Source organism: Erinaceus europaeus, chromosome 1, assembly GCF_950295315.1.
Source record: "Erinaceus europaeus chromosome 1, mEriEur2.1, whole genome shotgun sequence".
Taxonomy (NCBI): Eukaryota; Metazoa; Chordata; class Mammalia; order Eulipotyphla; family Erinaceidae; genus Erinaceus; species Erinaceus europaeus.
Window position 1 is genome coordinate 146,038,166 of NC_080162.1, and position 26,803 is coordinate 146,064,968.

Below are 26,803 nucleotides of genomic sequence, written 5' to 3' on the forward strand. Positions count from 1 at the left end.
TGGGGATACCCATAGGACCTTGCCCTCAATATGGATCAGCAATGGTAGAGAATGTTCCAACCTCCGAAGAGGAGTTGGATAACATACTCTACCAACTGAAGAAGATGGGTCCTGAAATTGGTACAACTCAGAATGTTCCCACTGATGACCACAGAATCCAAGTTTGGACCTACAGGGATATAGAGGTTATATAGGCTCCTATGTTGAATATGGGTCCCAGGTCAAATCGATGGGACTTACAATCAATAATATTTATACACTTTTCCCACATTTGGGAGCTACTCTCTTCCCTGGTGCAACTTTCTAGCTCTTTTTCTAGCCATGACATCATCTCCCCAGATAATAGCCTGGGTCCACCCGCATATCAGATGTCAGGCTCTGGCAAAAACTAATAAAGTCATGGGACCTTTGGAATATACCTAAAATACACCTACCAGCTATTCCCAAAAAGGGAGACCCCAAATCTTCATCTGCAATATTCTAGCCTTTAGGTTCATGCAACTATTTGTATGGCTTTATATGTTAATTCTTTTTCAGCCACCAGGTTCCAGATGCTACCATGATGCCAACCAGACTTCCCTGGACAGATGACCCCACCAATATGTCCTGGAGCTCTGCTTCCCCAGAGCTCTGCCCCACTAGGGAAAGAGAGAGGCAGGCTGGGAGTATGGTTCAACCTGTCAATTCCCATGTTCAGCAGGAAAGCAATTACAGAAGCTTCCACCTTCTGTACCCCATAGTGACCCTGGGTCTATACTCCCAGAGGGTTAAAAAATAGGAAAGCTATCAGGGGAGGGGATGGGATATGGAGCTCTGGTGGTGGGAATTGTAGCCCTTTTATCGTATGTTTATCATTGTTTCCATTTTATAAATAAATTAAAAATAAAAATTAATAGTCATGGTACAGTGAATAAAGCACTGAACTCAAAGATTTAATCCAGGTTCCAACTTCCATCCCTGGAATCTCATGTGCCAGAGTGATGTTCTGGTTATTTCTTCTTTTCATTGACATATAAATCTTTTTTTGAAAAAAAAAATAGGGTATTAATAACTATTGACCAGGTTAAGTGTGAACTTCTGATGGGTTTATTGAGGGAGAAGGTACCACCCAGAAAATAGGAGCCGTTACGGGTGTGGCTTAGAAGGTGTAGCCAGGGCTTTTGCCTAAAAGGCTGAACCTTGCTCTCTTTCCTGGACTATATGTTCCCAACAGAATGTAAGTCATATCTCCCTCTCTTTCTCTCTCTCTCTCTCTCTAACATATGGATTTTTTTTCTATCTCTCTAACATATGGATTTTTTTAATGAAATTTAATTTACCTGGGTAATCATGCTCTTCCATCAACTCTTGGATAGAAATGCATGACGGACCTTTAGAATGGGAGACAGACGCTGTCCCCCCTTTCCCTTTAACAGGTTCTGAACTAGCAAAAGAAGTAAGCCCAAATCCATGCTGTTTTGTCACAATAAACCACATACTTCTTTTTTTTAAATATTTATTTTAAAAAATTTATTGTACCTTTTGTTGCCCTTATTGTTTTATTGTTGTAGTTCTTGTTGTTACTGATGTCGTCGTCGTTGTTGGATAGGACAGAGAGAAATGGAGAGAGGAGGGGAAGACAGAGAGGGGCAGAGAAAGATAGACACCTGCAGACCTGCTTCACTGCTTGTGAAGTGATTCCCCTGCAGGTGGGGAGCCAGGGGCTCAAACCAGCATCCTTATGCCAGTCCTTGCTCTTTGCGCCACGTGCACTTAACCCACTGTAACACTGCCTTACTCCCAAACCACATACTTCATAAGGACCCATATTAAGATAAATTCTTTATTCTTTTCCTTTGCCTCTTGGCCCACAAAATCCATGTTTTTTATTAGTTTTTAACTAGGCAATATGACCAGTCTTAATCCTAAAATCCACATGACTTAATTAAGGATATTATGACAGTAAAATGTGTTTAGTATGATGAATCCTGGAACGAAACAACAGAATGTGATAAAAGGTTGCCTAGTCCTCCAAAAGGGTCACCACTGAATAAAAAAGTAAAAGAATTGAAGAGGATACAGACAGAAGAAACTAAGCATAAGAGAAGGCATTACCCAGGATACCTCCCCTTGGGGACCATGGTCACACATACTGAGGACTCACCTTGGGTCTGCACTGTGCATGTGAAAGGAGCAGAAAGCCACAATTTCTTCCAGTCACTTAACAAATCTTTTAAAGTGGAGAGTCAGCCCTGGCAATGCTAATGGATCAGGACTCATCCTAGAGAGGCTTCTGGAGGTTGGCATTTTGCAAGGGAAATGTTAACTGCCACTAAAGGGTTCAAGTGGTCGGAGCCTGATCTCAAAATCTTGAGTTCCGCTTCAAGTCCCAAACACCCAGGACTCTAAGGCTAAATTTAGAGTGGCTGGCTCTGCAAACTGGCCTTTGGGAACATTTGGTCCACAACGATAAACCACTGTACTTGCTGAAGACAGGGTTAGCAGGGGGCACAACCAATTACTCTATAGGCCTCCCTCCCAGGCAGCTGGGGAGCAGAGGTGAGGTTAATGAACTGATTTTTGCCACGTTTCAAATTGCAATTGTATTCAACCCTGGTCAGTCCTCCCACCCACCCCTGACCTCACACTGCAGCTTGGCTTGGGTCTTCCGGATTATACCCCATAACCAGCTCCTCCTGCCTGTCTTCCTTGGGCTTTCTCCTCCAACTCCTATAACCACTTCCACCTCTCAACTCCCCTAGAGTTTAACAAGTCTGCTCACCTGCTAGCCAGGTTGCTCTTTCCTAAGTAAACAGCTAACATCTATATGGATTTTTTCTTTTTTAACTAGGTGTCAGATGCTATGCTAAATGTTTTATGGGAATGATTTCATTGAATCCTCACTGCCACTTCGTGATATACTTTTTATGATCATTCACGGAAGAGGAATGTTCATCTGAGGAAACTAAAGCTGAGAGAGGAAGAGTAACTTTCCCAGGGTCTGTGACAAATAAATAGTGTGGCAGGCAATCAAGAGGCTTGTCAGGCTCAAACACCTGCTTTCTAAATGGCAAAATATACAGCCACGGGTCTCTGACACACATGTACTTTGTCTCCAGTGGGGTTTTAAGCTCTTTGGGGTCTCTATATAACAGCATTTCCTTCATGTGACCCGCAGAGCTGGCACTAAGTTAAAACCACAGTCAATCAATATTTATTGAAGGAGTAAATTAATTAGGAAGTGAATAAAAATCAATAGGCCGGCTGCAAAATCTGAGAAAAAAATGAACTGATTTGGACTTCCATACAGTAGGAAGAAGCAGGAGAGAAAAATGTTCCTGGTACAAGCTTTGGCAATAGAATACAGGTAAACTGTTTGACTCGCTGCTCTTGTGCTCAGCCCAGAGCTGAAGTAAGGAAATTCATCTCCGAACAATCAAGGTGGAAGCCCTCCTGCATCCTCCACCCACACCTCCCCCCATCTGTGCAAACACTCAGAATCCAAGAGGCTCATGAAGACAAGGAAAACTCAGAAGAGTACCAGTCCCAAAACCCTAGATTCCCTAGATCCCAAGCTTCCCTCATTCATCTATGCATCTAGGAATGATTACTCCAGTTCACTCGGGAAATGCTTACTGAGCACCTCGACCAGAGTATCACCAACTGGACTGCACATCACATCATCTGTTGGAATCTGGAAAAGTACCAAGATCTGAGAAACTGACATGAAAGCCCAGGAACCAGGATACATTCACAAGCACCCACGGGTTCCTGATGTGCAGTTGGGGGAAAGAAACATTAAGTCTCAGCATTCTATGTCAAAGGCTGAGTCACAGTGATGTGAGGTGACATGGGTTAAGAGGGAAGTTTGTAGACCATAGGAGAGTCACCAAAGCAATTTAATAAAAGTATGGTAGCCAGGTTCAAGCTGCTCCCCACCTTCTGGGGAGAAGTTTCACAAGCAATAAAGTAGTACTACAGATATCTCTCATTCTCTTTATCTTTCTCTCCCCTGTCAATATTTCTCTTTCTTATCAAATAAAAAGAAAAGGATGAAAGGCAGGATGTTATGACCTCCAGGAGTAGTATATTCATTATGAAGGCACTGAACTCCAGCCATAACCCTAGTAACAACTTCAATTATATATGTATGTATGTATCGATCAGGGAGGTGGCACAGTGGATGAAACACTGAGCACTCAGGCATGAGGTCCTGAGTTTTGTTTTGTTTTTAAAGTCCTGAGTTTGATCCCCAACATACAGTGTGCCAGGTTGATGCTCTTTTCTCTCCTCAGAAATACATAAATACATTATTTCAAACATCTGTTCTTAAAAAATAGCCAGCCAGTTGCAATACACTTGATCAGAAGAGGTCAGGTAGGACACACACATAGGAAGGACATCCTAAGCTGGGACAGTGTCAAGTGTTTGTCTAATCATCCCAAGCTTCCAAGAGTATTTATTAAGGTACAAATAACAGGTGGTCATACATCACATAGATAAAGATCAGAATACATTTCTAAGGGGGAATATATCAGTATAAGGATGCTTAAAACTGTGATTATCCAAATGTTATTACATCAGGTACATTATTTTTTATTATTTTATTATCTTTATCTATTTATTGGATAGAAACAGTCAGAAATCAATAGGGAATGGGGGATAGAGAGGCAGAGAGACAGAGAGATACCTACAGCACTGCTTCACCACTCGCAAAGCTTTCCCCACAGGTGAGGACTGGGAGCTTGAAACTGGGTCTTTGCACATTGTAACATGTGCCCTCAGCCAGATGTGACACCACCTGGCACCCATGTCAGGTACAATCTTTTGATGCCATAAGATATTGAGTTTATAGCACACTAGAAATCAATCAACCTACCCTACGACTTAGCAATTCCTCTCCTGGGGATACACCCAAAGGAAACAAAAACACCTAACAGAAGGGATCTATGTATACCTATGTTCATCGAAGCACAATTTGTAATTGCTAGAACCTGGAAGCAATCCAGATGTCCAACATCATATGAGTGGCTAAAAAAAACTGTGGTATATATACATGGTGGAATAGTACTCATCCGTCAAAAACGATATTGTCTCCTTTGTGTCATCTTGGATGAAACTTGAAGATGTTATGTTACATGAGATAAGCCAAAAGGAGAAAGAAAAATACCAAATAATCTCACTTATAAGTGGGATTTAATACATAGGGAAAGGGAGGGAAAGAACAAAGGGAAATGTGGACTGGACAATGTGTATTGAATCCATGCAAAAGATTATGGGTAAGTGGGGGGAGGAATGAGTTCTTCACTATAAGCTACGTTCACAGAAGTAAAAAAATCACCTTATACTAATATAAAACCACTATGTTTCTTTAGCAAATCAACTCTTGTATTAAAACATTACATTTTAAAATTAAAATTAATAAATAAGAATTTTAGTTTATTCCATGCACATCTCCAGACCCTCAGGGCAGCAGCCAGACACCAGAGTTATGAGTGCTTCACATGTGGCAATGCACTTTTCTCTCTTAGCCTGTGGGCCAAGAAAAATCTCTGACATATCCAGACTTTTTGCCCTCGAATAAGATTCTTGTAACAAGGGGTAGAGCCTGAAACACAGGCCTCATAGTATCATTATTCAAGGGAATGTACCTGGCAGACACACAACATATATTTTACAAGCACAGATGCAAAGGTAACAATCAGTAGGATTTCCAGTAACAAGTATCAGGAACTCTGGGGTCAGAAAGTTCTTTAACAACCAGGTAATCTAGTATCCACGTTGTTCTGGGCAGAAGTGACATCTTGAACAGGCTGAACCAGAGATGCCAGGTGCAGAAGAGAATCAGACTCCAGATAGCACAAGGAACACACATAGCAACCGCTCAAGTAAATGTTACATAGAGATTCAGGCTTGTAAAAAGGGTGGGGGGAGGATGCTATTTGGAAAAGGAAGAAGGAATCCATCTCTTTGGATACTTTCACCTATATTGTTCACTTCTATCTTCGTCGTCATCATTTTACATCAAGGAAAGGTTGGACTAAGAACCCCAGGGGTGCTTTCTGATCGCCTTTGCTAAGCTACAGGCTGTCTCCTGGGAAGAAGTCAAGTAGCCACACTACATTTCTCAGCCTGGCACAACTACAGAGAAGCTGCCCTTGAGCCCAGGAGCAATTTGCCTCACTGTAGCTAGACTTTTAATTTCAAACCTACTAAGAAATCAAAGACCCAAATTCAAAAAGCCTTGCCTGGTTCTAGTGAAAAGAGGAAAAGAGAGGCCATCTACCCTTGGTTCAGAGAGGCTTGGGAGATGGAAGGAATGAATGAGAGTTCCTAAGATCACCCCTGATCAAGCCAACTGTTACCAGAAAGCTAATTCCCCACAGAGTATCCAGAACTCATCGCTCTCCCAAGCAGTCCTGTTTTTTCATAACAAACAGTACCTTCTTGGGAAGGTGACTCCATGAAGTTGTAGACTGAGGCACCTACACCCCAAGGGGGGTTCCTTGCACAGGAGCTCTCAACAGACAGAGATAGGGAGCCCAGGGGGCTCTGATACAGTCACCATGGCAACCAACCAGATTTGGCCCATTTTTTTTACAAAAAAAAAAAAAAATTCCACCCAGTTCAGTGAACACTGTAGGGAAGTAGGAGCAGCTTAGATTAACCAGGCTATCTCCAGGCCCAGAGCAATCTGCAGGATAAGACCCCGCATTAGGCAAAGGTCTTCACTGTGACAAAGCAGAGGATTTATGAAACTCTTTGGATCTCACTGGGCCTATTTCACTTCTCTTGTGGGGAAAAAAAAATTTTTACTCTTCTCCAGGCAGAATGCCTAAAGTTTCATGTTGCATGGCAACTCAGTTTAAAGGGGCAATGGTTACACCACAAGAATAATCACCCAGAGCTACATACCCCTCACCGCATGGGAGGTCAAAAGAGACTCCAGTCAACATTATCTAATGTCTGATGTGCCAGGTCAAAAAATGGATCCTGTTTTATAAATGTATATCCTAGAATTAGCCTGAATGTTAGCACATAACACACGTCTGACTTCCCTTTTCATTTTGTCCCTCTGGTAATAAGAACAAGCAGTCTCTTTGAGAACTGCACTAAAAGCATCAAGAGTAATGCAAGAGCCAGGATCTTCAAAATGGCTGTGCAAAAGACTTTCATACCAGGTAGGGCACACATGTTACCATACTCAAGGTCCTGGATTCAGACCCCAGTCCTCACCCTGCAAGGAGGAGGATTCATGAGTGATGAAGTAGTGCTGCAAGTGTCTCTCTCTTTCTCTCTCTCCCTCTTTCTCTCTCTCTCCCTCTCTCTCTCTCTTTCTCTCTCTCTCTTTCTTCTCCTTCCCTCTCAATTTCCTTCTGTCCTATCAAAGAATAAAAAACTTAAAAATGGCCACCAGGAGAAGTAGATTTATTGTGGAGGAACCAAGCCCCAGAAATAACCCTGGTGGCAATAATTAAAAATCTACTAATAGGGAGTTGGGCAATAGAACAGCGGGTTAAGCACAGGTAGAGCAAAGCACAAGGACTGGTGTAAGGATCCCAGTTTGAGCCCCCAGCTCCCCACCTGCAGGGGAGTTGATTCACAAGTGGTGAAGCAGGTCTGCTGGTGTCTCTCTTTCTCTCCCCCTCTGTCTTCCCCTCCTCTTTCCATTTCTCTTTGTCCTATCCAACAACAAAGTTAATAATAACTACAACAATAAAACAACAAGGCAACAAAAAGGGAATAAATAAATATTTTTAAAAATCTAAAAATAGAAGATGAGGTGGAGAAATTCATCAGACTTGGAGAGGCCTCAATAACCTCAACACAGATTCTACCCTGAAGCCACCAGAAGGAGCCTCAGCCTCCCAATACTTTTGTTTTTCAGGACCACCCCCACCATCATAACTCGAAAAAGTACATATGTGTGGTTTTAAGCCACTGAGTAATTTGTGGCAATCAGTTACAATAACACTGAGAAACTGACACATATTATTTTTGCCACCTGAAAGTAGAGCACTACTTCAACAAATAAACAATAATGAAGATGTGGCTTTGGAATCAGACAATGGCCATCCTAGATATTATCCCTGAAGAAATGGAGGATAAAATCAGAATGTTAAAGATACTACCCAGAAGGGAGGGAGGAGAATGGTAGAGAAAAACCTTTATTCTCCCAGAGGAAGCCTTAGTCAGCTTTAACAGTCTATTGGTAGAAATGTGGATGAGCAGGTGCTTTGATGAGAGCTCAGAAGGAAATGGAAATCTTATCAGAAACCAGAAGAAAAGGTGTTCTCACTCTGTTGTAATGCAAAACCTAGTTTTTTTTTTACCTCTGGGAACAATGGGATGAGAAGTTAGTGTATTGGGATATTTTGCTTGAGATTTCCAGAAAGCTTGACTTGATCTTGTCTCCCCTCCTCCTTCTTCCTCTCTCTCTCTCTCTCTCTCTCTCTCTCATTTTTTTTCATAAATTTTTCTTTCTTTCTTTTTTTTTTGTTTTGTTTTTGTTGTTGTTGTTGTTCTTGGTGGTCTCCTTGTTGTGAAATGGGCATCCTCAAAACAGTGCATGAGGAGAGGCCTGCATTGCAAACACAAGATGAAGTGGAAATTGTAGTCTCCTGAAAACAAGATGTGAGGATGTCAAAACACAGTGTGCTGGGAAGTGTGTGGTCAGACTTCCTAGGTTGTCTCAGAGTGTCTTTAAATACACCATTGGATGGTGTATTGAACCAAAGCAAAGAAGTTTGGGGAGAAAAGGGGAAGGAGGATAAGAAGAAAACTCTGGGGAGTCGAGCTGTAGTGCAGCGGGTTAAGCGCAGGTGGCACAAAGCACAAGGACCGGCATAAGGATCCCGGTTCGAACCCCGGCTCCCCACCTGCAGGGGAGTCGCTTCACAGGCGGTGAAGCAGGTCTGCAGGTGTCTATCTTTCTCTCCTCCTTTCTGTCTTCCCCTCCTCTCTCCATTTCTCTCTGTCCTATCCAACAATAATGACAACAATAATAGCTACAACAATGAAACAACAAGGGCAACAAAAGGGAATAAATAAATTAAATAAATATTTAAAAAAAAAAAGAAGAAAACTCTGGGGACATACTACATAATGAATTTATATGCATATATCAATGGTTGCACTGTAAAACATTAACCCCCTCAATAAAAATAAATAAAAACAAATAAAATTATTCATTGAGCTGTTTGCATTATGTTATCTCCCCCACCCTTTCTTTTGTTTCTTTTTCTTCTAATTTTTCCTTGTCCTTCCTCTCTCTCTCTCTTTAACATTGTACTTTGGCTATAAGAAAATGGTTCTAACTACAACTGCTTGGGAAAAAAAATACAGCAGGGTGATTCTCTCTACCCTCTCTTTGCACCTTGGAAACAGCAGTTGAATACTGAGCTAAGTGAGCATAAAGTTCAACTTTGAAAGGCCACCTGGCCCCCCAAGCTAGGCTTAAAGCTGGGATGATCTGCACTTGAATGAAGCCATTGAATGGGTGGCCCACACTGGCCAGATCAACTTTATTCAGTCTTGTTGCCAAAAACCCTATTTCTACATCCTCTCTAAGCCTCCCCAACTTTTGGTCAAAGGTCATCTCTATATGAAAATAAATAAATAAAATTTCTTTCTTTTTTTAAAATATTTATTTATTCCCTTTTGTTGCCCTTGTTGTTTTAATGTTGTAGTTATTATTGATGTCATTATTGTTGGATAGGACAGAGAGAAATGGAGAGAGGAGGGGGAGGTAGAGAGAAGGATAGAAAGAAACCACTTGTGAAGCTACTCCCCTGCCAGGGGGCTTGAACCAGGATCCTTACACCGGTCCTTGGGCTTTGTGCCACCTGCGCTTAACCCACTGCGTTACCACCCAACTCCCATAAATATAATTTCTTAAGCAGAGAACTGGGAGGAGGAGGCGGAGGTGGCGCGGAGGTGGCAGGGGTGGCCACCTCCTTTTTTTTTTTTTTCCTTATTCATTTATTTTTGCACTTATTTGTTTGTTTGTTTATTTATTTATTTTTTTACTGGGGTTTTACTTCTTTCTTCTTCTAGCGTTTGCCCTTCTTCTGTAGCCAGTTAATGGCTTTGAAAGTGACTGGGATCCATGTGGATTCAGTCGGCTAGGAAGGATCCTCAGTTTCCCCAATGAATGGGTACTCACAGGATGCACCACGGGAAGGTCGATCCAATGCATAACCCATCTTTCTCAGAAATAAAGAGACATAGACAGAGGGAGAGAGGGAAAGACATCACAGCACCGAAGCTTCCCCTACTGTGCTGGGGGGGGCTAAATCACATCCATGACAAAGCAGGAGCACTACCCAGATGAGGTATCTGGTCAGTCCACATAACTTGACCTTTTCAGCTTCTTATACTAAAGTAAAAGAAGAAAGAGAGAAGCTAAGATAAGAACTAGTCAGAGAAAAGGATCCAGGATTTAAAGGCCTGAAATTCTGTCTATTCAAACAGCAAGACATAGGTTAGAAGACACTCAATTAGAAGAGACTGTTAAACAGGGCAAACCCAGATTTACCAGAGAACATTTTTTAGCCTTCCAGGATAGATAGATAGATAGATAGATAGATAGATAGATAGATAGATATGGTAGGAAGTAGATGATTGATGCATAAAGAGATGATGAAAGATAAATGGTAGATCAGAAAGCTAGAAAGAAAGAAATCAGAGATAGATGATAAGGATAGTGATGATGGGAGATAAATGATGATGAAGATAGCTAAGATAGATGATGAATAAAGATAAATGATATAGATTATAAATAGATATGTGGATAATAGGTGATAAATAGTAATAGAGGATAGGGCAGGGGAGACAGCATAATGGTTATACAAATAAGCTCTCATGCCTGAGGCTCTGAGATTCCAGGTTCAATCCTCAGCACTCCTGTAAGCTAGATCTGAGAAGTACCCCGATTTCTCTCCATATCGTTCTGTATATCTCTTGTTTAAAGAAAATATTTTTAAAACAAAAGAAAGTGAGATCTTATTTTTATAAAGATAGATGATAGATAAAGATAGATAATAAAAAGATAATAGAAATATATGATAGCCATTGATAGGTAGATAGAGAATAGATGATGGATACATATCAATGATTGACATAGATGATAGAAGATAGGTGATGGACAGATGACAGATGATGGAAAGAATTTATAGTTGTAAAGCTATCTGAGAGACAATTAAATATATTAAATCTCCTCTCCTAAGGAATGGAGAGACACTGATGTATCATTGCCCAAGATGATAGGAGGTCTCAGATCAAAATCATCTGGTGGAATATTGGAGCATCAGCCAAAGGGCTTGGCAGAGGTAAGCAATCCTTTCTGGCTGACTGGTCAGCACCTTCTACTACCTGAATCTTTTTTTTTTTTAATAAAATAGAAACACTGACAAGACCATAGGATAAGAGGGGTACAATTCCCACCACCAGAACTCCATATCCCATCCCACCCCCCATATCTTTCCTATTCTTTAACCCTCTGGGAATATGGACCCCTATGTTAAGTGAGCTAAGTCAGAAAGACAGATAAGTACTGGATGATCCTACTCATAAACAGAAGTTGAGAAAGAAGAATAGAAAGGGAAACTCAAACTGAATTTGGAGTAGGGTACTATCTGAATCTGGAAGGTGTATTTGTCTATATCAGATCACTGCTCAACTCTAGCTACAATGGTGGGTGGGAGCAGTCTTGAACCTGGGGCTTAGAAGCCTGAGGCATGTGGGTCTTTTGCATCATCACTGTGCTAGCTTCCTAGCCTGAGGCTTCTTTGTTTTGTAAATGAAGTTCCTGTCAAAGAGGATGCAGTCAACTAGCACAAGGAAGCCATTTGGGGGGGAGGGGGAATACTGTTACCAATGAGAAAAGGGATCCTGAAACTGAAGGCAACACATGAAGTCACTGCAGCTCCTGCCAGCAGACAGGAGAGGGTGAGCTACGCCCCCAGGTGCCCAGCTACTGGAGCCCAAGCCTCCTGTAAGCTCAGGCCAGGACTCTCCCAGTGCCCCACAAACCCACCCGGATGTGGCAATGATGAGACCTTCACGGTGTGAGCTCCAGCACCAAGATATATTTATGTTCCTGGAGTCAAAATTTGTAATGGGTTTCGCTCATGGGAATGATGATTTTAGTGCTGACTTTAAAAACAGCAGCTGATAGCAAGTTTCCCTAGCCAAAAGCTCTGGTCATTATCTATGAATTCAGACTGTGAAGAGCCTGACTCGATTATTTAAGACCCCCGAGTCCATTCTGGGGCCAAGATTATCCAAATCAACAAGCTGAACAAGAGACAATTTGTGCTAAAATTGGGCTTAAGAAAGCAAGATGCTGCTCTGGATATCTGTGGCTAGGAGCAGCCCTAGTCTATTCTCCTCTGATTTTTCTCTTTCATGGGCTTTTTTTCAACATACATACACACATGCACACACACACACACTCAGTTAAGGTAATAGGGAAGGAGGGTGTTAGGAATGTTCCTGGGATGTCAGGCTTCTGATTGTTTGGCTTTTAAAAAATCTTCATGACTGGGGAGTCAGTCGGGCGGTAGCACAACAGGTTAAGTGCAGGTGGTGCAAAGTGCCAGTGTAAGGATCCCAGTTTGAGCCCCCGGCTCCCCACCTGTAGAGGGGTCACTTCACAGGCAGTGAAGCAGGTCCGCAGGTGTCTATCTTTCTCTCTCCCTCTCTGTCTTCCCCTCTTCTCTCCATTTCTCTCTGTCCTATCTAACAATGATGACATCAATAACAATAATAACTAGAACAACAATGTAAAACAAGGGCAACAAAAGGGAAAATAAATTAATTAATTAAAAAATCTTCATGATTAGTGCCTTGGCACAGTTATATAATAAAATTGAAGAGGATATATAGCATAGTGGTGAAGCAAATAAGACTTTAAAATGCCTAGACCTCCAAAATCCCAGATTCAGATCACTCACACCAGCATAAGCCAAAGTTGAGCAGTGCTCTGGTAAATAAGAAAGACTAACCATAAAACTATAGAAGTATGCATCTCTAGAGATGATACAGTGGCCAGAGTATCCCTGCATTGCACATGCCAGAGTAGTGTTCTACTTTTCTCCCTCTCTCTCTCTCATATATGAGAGAAAGAAAGAAAGAAAGAAAGAAAGAAAGAAAGAAAGAAAGAAAGAAAGAAAGGAGAGAGAGAATGAGAGAGAGAGGAAGGAAGGAAGGGAGGAAGGAAGGAAGGAGAAGAAATAGCTCAGGCCATTCAAACAGAATAAAATGAAACAGAAAATATCCTCAAAGAAAACATGTCAGAAATGAAGGAATACATTTCCAGTTTTAAAACATTGAGTACTCTGCTCTGGCAGATGGCACAATGGATAAGACATTGGACTGTCAGGCATGAGGTCCCAGGTTCAACCCCTGGCAGCACATGCACCAGAGTGATGTCTGGTTCTTTCTCTCTTTCCTCCCATCTTTCTCATTAATAAATAAATAAATAATCTTTTTTTAAAAAAAGTCTTATTAAAAAAGAGTACTCAACATAATGAAGAAATGAAATGTATTGTATATACACACACACACACATATATATAGATGTGAAACTATACCCTCAAAAGCTGATGATTTGTAAACTAATGTTAAATCAATATTACTTTAAAAAATATTTATACACACTGCATCATTACATTCCAGAATACTACATTAAGTGAAAGTTCATTAAACAAGAAAAGACATCACACTCAATGCAACAAAAATCCAAAATCACCCCACTTCCCACAATAATAGGGCTAGTCACTTTCAAAAGTGGGGGAGTGGGCAGAGAAGATACCATAATAGTTATGCAAAAATTGACTTTCATACCTGAGGTTTCGGAGTCCCAGGTTCAACTCCCTGTACCACTATAAGTCAGAGCTGAGCAGCACTCTGGTTAAAATTTAAAATTATAAGTCAGACACTGGTAAACCCAGTCGAGCACACATTACAATGCACAAGGACCTGGGTTCAAACTTCCAGTTCCTCCCTGTACAAGGAAGAGAGCTTCACAAGTGGTAAAGCAGTGTTGCAGGTATATCCCTGTCTCCTCTTTCCCTCTCAGTTTCTATCTCTATCTAAAATAGTTTTACTGAGATTGCATTTTTTAACTTTAAAATATGATAGGAGAAAGGTTTGCAGTCTAGAAATCTATAAATAGCTCAACTATCAATGAACTCTACGGATAACTTCAAAATAACAAGAACAGAGCCTTTTTTTTCTTTTTTTTTTTTTTAACTTCCATACATTTATCTTTTAGGAATCTCTAGAGAGAGATCTTTTGATCAATGGTGGAAGGAAACCAAAAAGAAAAACCAAGAAAAGAAGGCATAAAGAAGGCTCCAGTTAAGATGGAACCCAGTATGGTTCAGGTACAAGCCCAGCACCCACCACAATGAAGGAAACTTTGCCTCTCTTCCTCTCACTCCCCCCTTCTGTCTTAAAAAAAAAAAAAAAAGTAAAGGGAAAAGGAAATATGTGAGACTTTAAGTAAAATCAAGCCTCCAAGTCCTACCCCACCTCTGTACTTGGTAATACAAACAAAATCAAATAGAACAAAAATCAGTAGAACAAAAGTAAGCCCATCTCAAAAGCAACTAGACCTCTGACTCAATGAGGTGTGAGGATAAGACTGAACTGAACACTTTGAGTACTGGAAGAAAAAAAAAAGCTGGGACCTGGGACATAATGGCAGAGGAAGACCTTGTGAGGGTTGAATTGTTATGTAGAAAACTGGGAAATGTTACACATGTACAAACTATTGTATTTTACTGTTGACTGTAAACCATTAATCTCCCAATAAAGAAGTTGAAAGAAAAAAAAAAGGAATAGGGAGTCAAGCTCCACTCTCTCCCTCCTGGCTTCCCATTGTCAGGAATGCCAGTAGGAAAAAAAGGCCCTTGCCTTGGCAGTGCTGATGTTGCTGAAACATAGTGTCCATCAAAGAAATGCAATGGACTGAAATTCCTTTAGACTCCTGAAGGCCAGAGCTGCCACCCAGGAAAACCAGAAAGAATACAGATGATCTCTGAAATGAATTTGCATGATAAAAAAAAAAAGCACTAGGTCCAAATGAAAGCAAAGGTGGGCAGAAGAGCATTCTCTGAGCCAGCAAGTAGAAACTCCTACTAATCTTGTCCCCAACAGCCCTGAATGGCTGTGACCTACTGAGTTAGAGAGAATGAGACCCTCAGAATAAGCGGTAGACAAAGCTGGACAATACTTATCTACATGGGAGATCACCCAGTCCTGACGGTGATGAAGAACAAAGTTCCAGCTCTCTCGTCATTAGTTTCTACCATCATAAGTTCTTAAACTTGCTCCTTTTCTCTCTTTTCCTCAACCCTGGGACCCCCGACCTCCAGCCTTTATCCTCTGCTCTGAGAGGGTGAGGGAAGGATATGTTTGTACACAAAGCTACCCTAATAAAACTAAAGAAATAAAAATGAAGGGAAATAAAAATGAATTACAAGAAGCACCGACTAAAGACCCTTCAAAATGATGAAAGGATTTCAATTTCACTCTGTCTCACTCACTTCTCTCTGCATGCTCGTACCTACATGTCTATATATTTATACATATTTTTTATTATTTAGTAATATGAATTACAGGCCTCATGCTTCTTCCCTTCTAAATCCAAAATGAGGAAGCTTTCTCTTTTCTCTCGCTCCCTTTTTTTTCTCTCTCCGCTCCCCCTCACCAACACGATTTACATTCTCAATGTAATGTATTAAAAAGTTGACAGGGACGAAAGGATTCACACGATGTCTGCTAAGAAACCCAATTTCCATGATGAATTGCCCGAAGCCCCTGAATCACAAACCATTTTTTCTGCTGCTCAGAAGTTGGGTTTTTTTTTTAAATCTTCTTAAAGCCTCTTTCCTAATCTTCAGCTAGAAGAGATGGGTGAAAGGATTCCCTCCCCCCAAACTAAGGAAAGTATTAGCATATCAGTTGTTGTGCATCAAATTTGAAAATGCAAGGTTAGTAATATTTCAAATCGGCCATGGTTCAAACCTCTTGATAAGTGAGTGTGCTCTTTCATGGTCTCTCTATTGCTCTCCCTTTCCCCACCCCATCCCCAGTCTTATTGGCAATAATAAGGAAGGACTTCAGGAGAAAAAGAAAATGGAGAGCAATTCTTCAAATATTTTCCCTATTCTGGAAGGTTATTTAGAATTCCAAATGAAAGATACCCACCTTTCTAGAGTTGGCTAGATCAATGTGGAGGTAAAGATTTCAGCAGCCCAATGCCCATGTCCAGCAGAAAAGTAATTACAGAAGCCAAAGCTCCCACCTTCTGTACCCCCAAAAGAATTTTGGTCCATATCCCCAGAGGGATAAACAATAGGGAAATTTTCCATGGAGGGAATGGATCACAGAATTCTGATGGTGGGAAATGTATGAAATTATACACCTATTACATTTTATATTATTACCCCTTATGCTCCTGTAAATCAATATTAAATCACTAACAAAAAATAAGCATTACAAAAAAATGATTTCAGCAGCAAAACCCTAACCACGTGTGGTATACCTTCCAGCTCGAGCAGAAGCTGTGATTAGAACTGCATTGGCACCATTAGGGACATGCTCTCTTAATACTTTGCCCTTTGCTCTGAAGTATTTGACCCAGCTATCCATTAACAGGACTCAGGGCTAAAGACAGTGACACAGTATTTCTCTAACCTATTACTATGTATTAAAAACTTTTGGGGGTGGGGGTAATACTCATTCTTTCCCAGTCTGTAAATTTGGAGTTCTCCTGAGATATCAACTACCTGAGATAGCAACTTCACATTTTTCTTTTTATTGCCATCAGGGTTATCATTGGGATTCAATGCCTACATGATGAATCCACTGCTCCTGGTGGTCTTCCGCCCCCCCCCCCCCCGCCTACAGTTTTGATAGAGACAAAGGGAACTTGAGAGGAAAGAGACACACTTGAGATGTACTTCACCACTCACATAGCTTCCCCTCTGCAGGCAGGGACTAGTGAACTTGAACCCAGGTCCTTGTACTTGGTAATATGTGTGCTCTACAAGTGTACCACCACCCAGCTTTCTTTTTCCCTGTTTTTCTGTATACTATGAAGAGTCGGGGCCATTCCCACTCACAGGCAGAATGCAACATTCCCTGCTTCCCAAGAAGGGAAGTTTTTCAGTGAATATGCCTCCTCCAATGAATAAATGAATGAATGAACAAAGAAATGAATACTACATAAGACAAAATACTAGCAAATCTTTAAAAGAATTAAAGAAATTTTTGCCAAAGTTCTTTATTCAATATTGTAGAAGAAGAAGAAGAAGAAGAAGAAGAAGAAGAAGAAGAAGAAGAAGAAGAAGAAGAAGAAGAAGAAGAAGAAGAAGAAGAAGAAGGAACTCTAATTGCCAAAGCATTTATCGATGTAGAGAATAAAGAATTTGGGGCTGAATGGGTGCACCTGGTTGAGTGCACATGTTACAATGTGCAAAGACCAAGACCGGGTTCAACCCCCCTGTCCCCAGCTGCAGGAGGAAAGCTTTGCAAGTGGTGAAGCAGTGTTGCAGGTGTCTCCCTGTCTCTCTACCTCTCTCAACATGCCCTTCCCTCTTGATTTCTGGCTGTCTCTATCCAATAAAAATAAATATATAAATATGTAAAAATTTTTAAAGAGAATAAAGAATTCAAGATGCTGGAGTTTAAATCTGAAGCCACAAACTCTAAATCTGAGAGTCAGAGGAAAGCTATGAATTCTCTCTTAAGAGACTTGACTGCAGATAGTCAGAAAAGTTCAGTGATTTAAGAGAAGTCATGAGCTGGGTTGTATAATCAGAGTAAAAAAAATAAATAAAAAGACAATTCATAGATGAAGAAACTGATTGCTTCAGAAGATTGTCCTCAGCACATAGCTGGTAAGAGACAGAATCAGGACTTAGTCCGAGTTGGTTCCTGGTTCATATATATCTAACTAAATATGTCACTGCCTGACAGTATATGGTTAATAAATCTGACTAAATGAAGGATTTATAAATAATCTTCTCCAAAAGTTATTTCTCTTGAGCATTTTCTGTGTTCTCCCACCCAAACAGAAATAGCATAGTAGGACACATTTTAAAAAGGAACAGATGTTCTTGCTACCTTTCCAGGCAATGTTTAGCAAAAGAACCCAAAGGATCACCTTACTGAAAAGGATTCAATATCTCCCCAGTACTCAAAGAGAGACGAGAATGATGTTAGCTTGAATAGGAATAATACCACTTAATGGGAAACTACTAGGCTGATCACTCATCTTTCTTTTCCCAAACAAAACTCACAGAATCTTTATTCCTATACTCTACCCATCTTTAGCTAACCTAGTGGAAATCAGAAATAAATGTGCTAGTAACACATGGATAAAATATAAAGATTTTCTTTATTGGGAGGTTATTTACCATCTTCTTAACAAATGGTACTGGTACAACTGAATATCCAATTAAAAAAAGTAATAGAGGGGGGTCAGGTGGTAGTATAGCGGGTTAAGTGCACATGGTGCAAAGCACAAGGACATGTAAGTATCCTGGTTGGAGCTGCCGGCTCCCCACCTGCAGGGAGGTCGCTTCACAAGCAGTGAAGCAGGTCTGCAGGTGTCTATCTTTCTCTCTCCCTCTCTGTCTCCCCTCCTTTCTCGATTCGTAGGATAGGCATGGAGCCCCAGAAATAACCCTGGAGGCAAAAAAAATTGAAAAATAGAAGCAAATCTTATATCCTTCACAGAACATAAACCTCAATCAATAATAGAATCAGGTATAAACTGGAAAATTATAAATCCTAGAAGTCAACATAAGAGAAAATCTAGGCTATCTTTGGCATGGCAATGACTTCTTTTTTAAAAAATATTTTATTTATTTATTAATGAGAAAGATAGGAGGAGAGAGAAAGAGAAAGAACCAGACATCACTCTGGTACATGTGCTGCCAAGGATTGAACCCAGAACCTCATGCTTGAAAAGGCCGATGCTTTATCCACTGTGCCACCTCCCGGACCACCAATAACTTCTATTTATTTATTTATTTTCCCTTTTGTTGCCCTTGTTGGTTTTTTATTGTTGTTGTAGTTATTATTGTTGTTGTTATTGATGTTTTTGGATAGGACAGAGAGAAATGGAGAGAGGAGGGGAAGACAGGGAGGAGAGAAAGATAGACACCTGCAGACCTGCTTCACCACCTGTGAAGCAACTCCCCTGCAGGTGGGGAGCCGGGGGCTCGACCAGGATCCTCACACCAGTCCTTGTGCTTCGTGCTATGTGTGCTACCGCCCAACTCCCAGCAATGACTTCTTATATACAAAAAGTATTATATTATCCATTAAATAAATCATTGATAAACTAGATAACATCCTATAAAAAAATCCTGTTCTGCTGTAATAGCACAAGAAATATATATGTGTTTATTTGTCATGAGGATTATCACTGGAGCTCAGTACCTGCAGGATAACTCCACCAATCCTAGCAGTCATTTGTCTCTCTTCTTTGTTTTTTGCTTCCTTACTGCTTCTTGTTAGAAGTTGGAGGCTGAGAGAAAAAGAAGGAGAAACACCTGCAGCACTGTTTTACCACGTGTGAAGCTTTTCCCTGTAGGTGGAAACTGGAGGGCTTAATCCCAGGTCCTTGTTCATGGTAACAAGTATGCATTATCAGGTGGTAGATATAGATATATAGATATAAGTGGAGTTGATGTATATTTTCACTATTTTCTATGCAAAAATGCATCATGACTTTTCCAACAATCTAATGTATATCTGATTCCTGGCAAATCAGCACCTGAAAACCTGGAATTTCCTGAGAGATAAAAGAGAAACACCTTTTGTTAACTATAATAAGTCTCCTTTAAGCCATACTTTATAACAATGAGATGGTTTTTGTTGAGTACCTATATAACCTCAATGTAAAACTTAGTTACCAGAAAAAAAAAAAAGCCTGTAGTTAGAGTATTACAACTGTCAACCCTATCTTCTAATTTCTGGACAGAAAAAAAGGATTAGAGATTGAGTAACTCATCAAAGGTCAGTGACCTAGCCAAGCATATCTACCTGGTAAAACCACCATTCAAGGCAGTTTGGAGAGGTCCCCAGCTGGTGAACACACTGAGGTGCTGGGAGGGTGGCACACACAAAGGTCGTGGGAAGCTCTAATCACCACCACAGCCATTCCTGGCCTTATGAGCCTCTTCTACTTGTTCCTGAGTTGTGTCCATTATAACAAATTAAAAATAGTAAGGGAGAATCGGGCAGTAGCGCAGTGGGTTAAGCGCACGTGGCACAAAGCTCAAGGACCGGCATAAGGATCCTGGTTCGAGCCCCGGCTGCCCACCTGCATGGGAGTCACTTCACAGGTGGTGAAGCAGGTCTGCAGGTGTCTATCTTTCTCTCCCCCTCTCTGTCTTCCCCTCCTCTCTCCATTTCTCTCTGTTGTTGTTGAGGTGGTCTGGTGTCGGGCTGCACCGCGGAGAAGAGAGCGGACGTCCAGAGCAAAGGGGTACACAGATCTTTATTATAGGATGGGGGGGAGGTTTGGTTCAGACCACGTGGAGCCAGCCAGCAATGGCCGACCACCGGGGGGAGAGCAGGGAGCGAGACCTCAGAGAGGGAGAGCCGAGAGCCCAGAGAGAGAGAGGGGAGGGGTGAGGGGGCTTTTTATTGGGCGACAACCAGGGGTGACGTGTAGGGCCAGTATTGGTTGAAAGGGGGCACTCTAGGATTTAGCGGGGCATAGAAAAACCTGGGGGCAGAGCCAGGATTGGTTGAAAGGGGGCACTCTAGGATTTAGCGGAGCATAGAAAAACCTGGGGGCGGAGACTGCATCAGAATAAGTCCTCAGCAACATCTCGTCCTATCCCTTTATATCTAAATGGACACAGTAAAGAAAAATGGAGCAGGCTTAAATGTTTTAGAGGAATGCCATGCTCGGGTGGGAAGATGTAGGACTTTCTGTGGAGGAGGGAAGGCTTAAATGGCTGCCAACCTTGTGAGATTTATGCGTCCTCCTGTGCTCAACCCCTCTTTAGAGAGAGAGACTTACCTGGAGAGACTCATCTCATAGGTTTAAGCACAGCCTGCTCAACCATCTCTTCACAATATCTCTACATCTTTTCTATCTTTCTACCTAGTAATAGCATAAGATGTACAAAGTCTATAAAAGACTATCATGGGGCAGAAACCTTTTGGGCATAAGCCTAAATGACATAACAAAATAGGAAGAGATAAGTAGGGGAGAAGTAAAAGCCAGTGTGGTGTGAAGGGAAGGATTGGTGTGTAAAGGAGCATTCCCTGTTTGGGTGGGGAAAGGGGCAAGGGTACATAATGAGGGGGAGGCAGGAGGCATGACCCACCAAACAGAGGGGCTATTTGGCATTGTATAGTCCTCAAGGCAACAGTCTGTAAAGTCTATGAATTACTCAGGATCAGTCTATGAAAAACCAGCAACGTGAAGGGAAGGAAGCTGCTGTAAAATTGTCTAAAGTGTCCAAAGGGTATACCAGCAAGTCCGATAGAAGTCTCAGTCCAAAGTAGGCGACTAGGGGGAGAAATGGCAGGGGATGAAATGCTGCATGAGGAAGGTCAGCCTCTGGAATTCTGCTTTTCTGTAGATTGTGAGCTGGAACCGCCAAAACGTGACAGGTCAAAGCAAAAGCAGGAAAGGCAGACAGGCAGTAAAAAGGTTCTGTCCTTGGAGTCTGCGAATCAGATTCTTCAGATCGCGTTGAGTGACATCTAGGGTTTCGGGGGGTGTGCCACGGTAGTCATGCCATCTAGTGAGTGACGTCAGGGTGTGCAGGGGTTCAGATGGTTTTTCCGGGATTCCTGTGAAAGAAACACAAACAATCTGCTTCTCGTGGTTAGCAGGGCATCTGATTTGAATGCTTTATAGAAGAAGAGGTTTGGTGCCTTGACCAACTGAGTATTGGGGGATGTATCTTTCCTATTCATTTATGATTATATTTTATATTATTTGTCATGGTAGTCAGCCGTTTATCTGGAAGGTCCTGGGTGATTCATGGGGAAAAAGACCTTATCTTTTAACAAAGACTCTAAGGTGTAGGGAAGCAGGAACTGTCTTATCCCTTTTTTTTTTGTATCTTGCCTTTTGTTGCCCTAGTTGTTCTTGTTGTAATTATATTGTTATTATTGCTGATATTGTGGTTGTTGGATAGAACAGAGAGAAATGGAGAGAGGAGGGAAAGACAGAGGGAGAGAAAGATACCTGTAGACCTGCTTCACCGCCTGTGAAGCGATTCCCCTGCAGGTGAGGAGCCGGGGACTCAAACTGGGATCCTCAAGCCAGTTCTTGCTAAACCTGCTGCGCCACCACCCAATTCCCAGGAACTATCTTTTAACATAAACTCTATGGCCATGCCAATAACAACCTTGAGGGCACATGTGGCTCCCCATATGTCCCCCTGTCTTATATCATGTTTTGATGTTTGGCGGACTTTGTTTTGTGGCAGGGTGGACTGTGCCTGTCTTAGGTTGGGGATCAGCCTTCCGTCTTACCCGTCATTGGAACACCTGGTCATTTTTGCCCAGTAGTACCAGATGCCCTGTCTTAGGTTGACTGGAAAGGGGAATTGTCGTATGCTTTACATTGGTTTGTTCTAGCCCTCCCCCCGTCAAGAGAATTGGATCAGTCCAATTAATTGCGCGGGCCTGCTTGGCCCCGCCCCAAGGAACCCTGAGAGAGGGTTCCTGAGTCCGAGAGTTCGAGAGTGCCAGAGTTCCTGAGTTCCTGAGTTAGCCAGAGTTCCTGAGTTAGACAGAGTTCCTGAGTTCCTGAGTTCGAGAGTGCCAGAGTTCCTGAGTTCCAGAGTAAAAGAAAGAGTGCTTGCGCCGCCGCAAAGAGACAGCGGAGTTCTGTTTGGTGATTAGTTTGTCTTAGTTTATGAATCGTTGTTCCTGAATAAAGAAATACAGCTTCCCTGCCCAGCCGTTGTCTCCGCGTCTCTGTTACCCGCCAGTGAAGCTAGACCTGCCCGGCCAGAGCCTTCCGAAATTTTAACAACACTCTGTCCTATCTAACAATGACGACATCAGTAACAACAACAATAACTACAACGACAACAAGGGCAACAAAAGGGAAAATAAATAAATAAAATTACAAAAAAAATTAATAAGGAAAGCATTTTCCTAAATCTAGGACTTATTCTAGAAGTTTATCAAACTTGGGGAAGAGATTATGTGAATCCTCCAACTTCATAGTTGGCCAGAAGTAGAGGGAGCATGGGCTTGTGGTTGACATCTACAAATGGACTGAGCCTCTAACTGTGGAGCCTGTTAGTCAGAGGTCACTTAGTATCCAAAGAGAATTTCTGAGTGTGGAAAATCTACATATTTGGTACCAGAATTTTTGTGCATTAAAAAGGCAATAGAGTAAATCTGTAACAGACACCATCAAAAAAAGAAAGGAAGAAAGGAAGGAAGGAAGGAAGGAAGGAAGGAAGGAAGGGAGAAAGAGTCAACTCTGGGAGAAAATAATAGCAATGATGTATCTGGTTAAAGACTGCTATCCAAAATATATTTTTAAAACACTTAAAATTCAATAATAAGAAAATGAAGAACTCAGTTGAAAAAGAAGCCAAATAACTGAACAGAGCTTGGGCTTTCTTAGTTTTTTTTAAAAACTATTTATTCATTCCCTTTTGGGGGCAGGTGGTGGCACACCTGGCTGAGTGTACATGTTACAGTGCACAAGGATCCAGGTTCAACCCCCCGCCCCCACCTGCAGGGAGAAAGCTTCATGAGTGGTGAAGCAGGGCTTTGGGTGTCTCTCTTTTCCTCTCTGTCTCTCTTTCCCTCTAGATTTCTTTCTGTCTCTATCCAATAATTAAAATAATTTTTTTAAATAAAAAAAAGAGTTGAACAGATATTTCAACAAAGACACAATGATGACAACTATGCATATGAAAATATGTCCCAGAAGTAAGGGCATAAAGAACAACTATAGCGTAATTTCACTCGTGTGGAATACAGAGAATTGAAACACATGAGCTTAAAATAAAATTATATATATATGTAATATTCAACCCATATCTGTGACCTTGGGAGAACTATGGCAATTACTTAACATTTATGTCAAAAGAGAATAAGAAGGTGGTGGTTAGAAAAAGATGCAAGAGAGGGGGTCAGGTGGTGGCACACCAGGTTAAGCACACATAGTTGGTGGTCCAGGAGGTGGCCTAGTGGATAAAGTGTGGACTCTTAAGCACACATAGTATGAAGTTCAAGGACCCATATAAGGATCCTAGTTCAATATCCCGGCTCCCCACCTACAGGGGGGTTACTTCACAAGTGGTGAAGCAGGTCAACAGGTGTCTCTCGCTCTCTCTTCCTCTCTATCTTCCTCTTCTCTCTCAATTTCTCTGTCATACTAAAAAAAATTTCTTTTTTGAAAAAAAGACCACAGGAGCAGTGGATTTATAGTGCAGGCACCTAGCCCCAGTGATAACCCAGAAGGAGAAAAAAATTACAAGAGAAAGAAAAGAAAGAAAGAAATCAATGAAACAGAAAACAAACATAAAAGAAAGAATGCCAAAGCTGATTTTCTGAACTAATAGCAGCGATGAAAAAGAAATCTGTTCAGGTGCTAACGACACAAAACAGATTCAAAGAGGACTGTGAGCAACTTTGGACATGGTGGCATACCTGACATACTCATTAGGCACAACAGTTCATTTTAAACATCCCCATGGCTACACAACAGAAATATATTTTAGAATGATTATTTAATCAAAGAGTAATGATAACCAGAGGAGACACAGAAAGCAAAACTTTGTTTTGTTGGGACTTTTATGCTAATAAACAGGCACGTGTGACACGTACAAAACAATTAATAAAGTGAATGCTTCAGGGGTGGGGAGATAGCACAGCAGTAATGCAACAACCTTCATACCTGAGGCTTAGATGTTCAGGCTCAGTCCCAGGCACCACCACAAGCCAGAGCTAAATGGTGATCTTCTTAAATTAAATAAATATGTCTTTAAAAAGAAAGAGAAACTGGGGGTCAGGCGGTGGCATAGTGGGTTAAGCGCATGTGGCCGGTCGTAAGGATCCCAGTTCCAGTCCCTGGCTCCCCACCTGCAGGGGAGTCGTTTCACAAGCAGTGAAGCAGGTCTGCAGGTGTCTATCTTTCTCTCCCCCTCTCTGTCTTCCCCTCCTCTCTCCTTTTCTCTCTGTTCTATCCAACAACGAACAGCATCAACAATGGCAATAATAATAACCACAACGAGGCTACAACAAGGGCAACAAAAGGGGGGGGGAAATGGCCTCCAGGAGCGGTGGATTCATGGTGCAGGCACCGAGCCCAGCAATAACCCTGGAGGGAAAAAAAAAAAAAAAAAAGAAAAAGAAAAAATAAAAAGAAAGAAAAGAAAGAAAAACTAATGGAACTCTGGTGGTGGGAAGTATGTGAAGTTATATCTTTCTTTTCCCACAGTTTTGTTAATTATTATTAAATCACTAGTAGAGAGGATCAAGAAAGAAAAGAAAAGGGAAATACAAAACAGAACTTGGTGAAATAAGTCAGAAATATAAGGATGAATGCTTTGGGTCTGGTTATTGCACTAAAGTGAAAAACTGGGGTGGGGGGTGGAGGGGGTGCGGAGGAGCTGTCATGTCCTGGTGTGTGATGGTGGAGGAGGACCTAGCCTTCGAAGTGAGGGTGTCTTGCAGAAAACTGAGAAACTTTACACATGTACTAACAATTGTATTTTCTGTAAACCACAAAAAACACATGTACCAATAGCTTTAATTACTGTAAACTATTCCCCCAATAAAATTTAAAAAAATTAAAAAGAAGTCATGGCATACATATCCCATATAATACAACTCAGCAATCAAAAAAGATGATATTGTGTCCTTTGGGACAAAATGGATGGGACTGGACGTGATTATGCTTAGCAGAGATGGAAGACAACCACCAGATCGTTTCACTCATCTGTGGCATCTAGAGATCTGATACACATGAACTTGAAAATAAATTTAAAAAAAAACAGAAGCAAACAAACTGTTTGTAAAACTTGTAAAGACTATGGTGGATATCTTTGGGAAGTGGGTGGTGGGGATACAGAACTCTGGTGATGGGTATGGTGTGGAACTATACACTATAATCTTACAATCTTGTAAACACAAATAAAAAAATTACAAACAAAAAAAAAGAGAAGAGAATGTTCTAGCAGCATTGCCCATAGTCACCCAATAAATCATTCAACAATAAAATAGTAACTATTACATGGTGGGTATTATGTAATGAAATACTCCACTGTCAACCACACTTCCAACGGTGCTTGCTTGCTTTATAACACTTGCCATAGTATGTTCCAGTAAATGTGCTCATTTGCTTGTTCTTGTTTCTTTCCCATTTCCTTCATTAGTTGGAAAGTTTCATGAAAGTGAACATGAAGCCCCAGTCTAATTTTAGCACCAAAACTAGTGCCTGAGTCATTGTAGATACTCAGAAGCCACTGCATGCATGAATGAATGAATGAATGAATGAATGAATGAATGAATGAATGAATGAATGTAAATGCCCCCAACTTTCCTGGGAACCATTCCATCACACTAATATGATTTGTTATGATCGATTATGTATCTTTTGTTTTATCTTTATTTTCTCTATTCCCAAAATCCAAGTGGATTCTAACTCTATGCCCCAATACTGATAACATACACAAAGGCTGGTGTGGACATAGTTTACTGGGAGAACATCAAATGTCTAAGGCCAGTCAGAAGAGAACAAATAAAAATACTATCTACTGAGAGCTCACTCTCTGCAGACACAACCCAAATAGAAACTCAT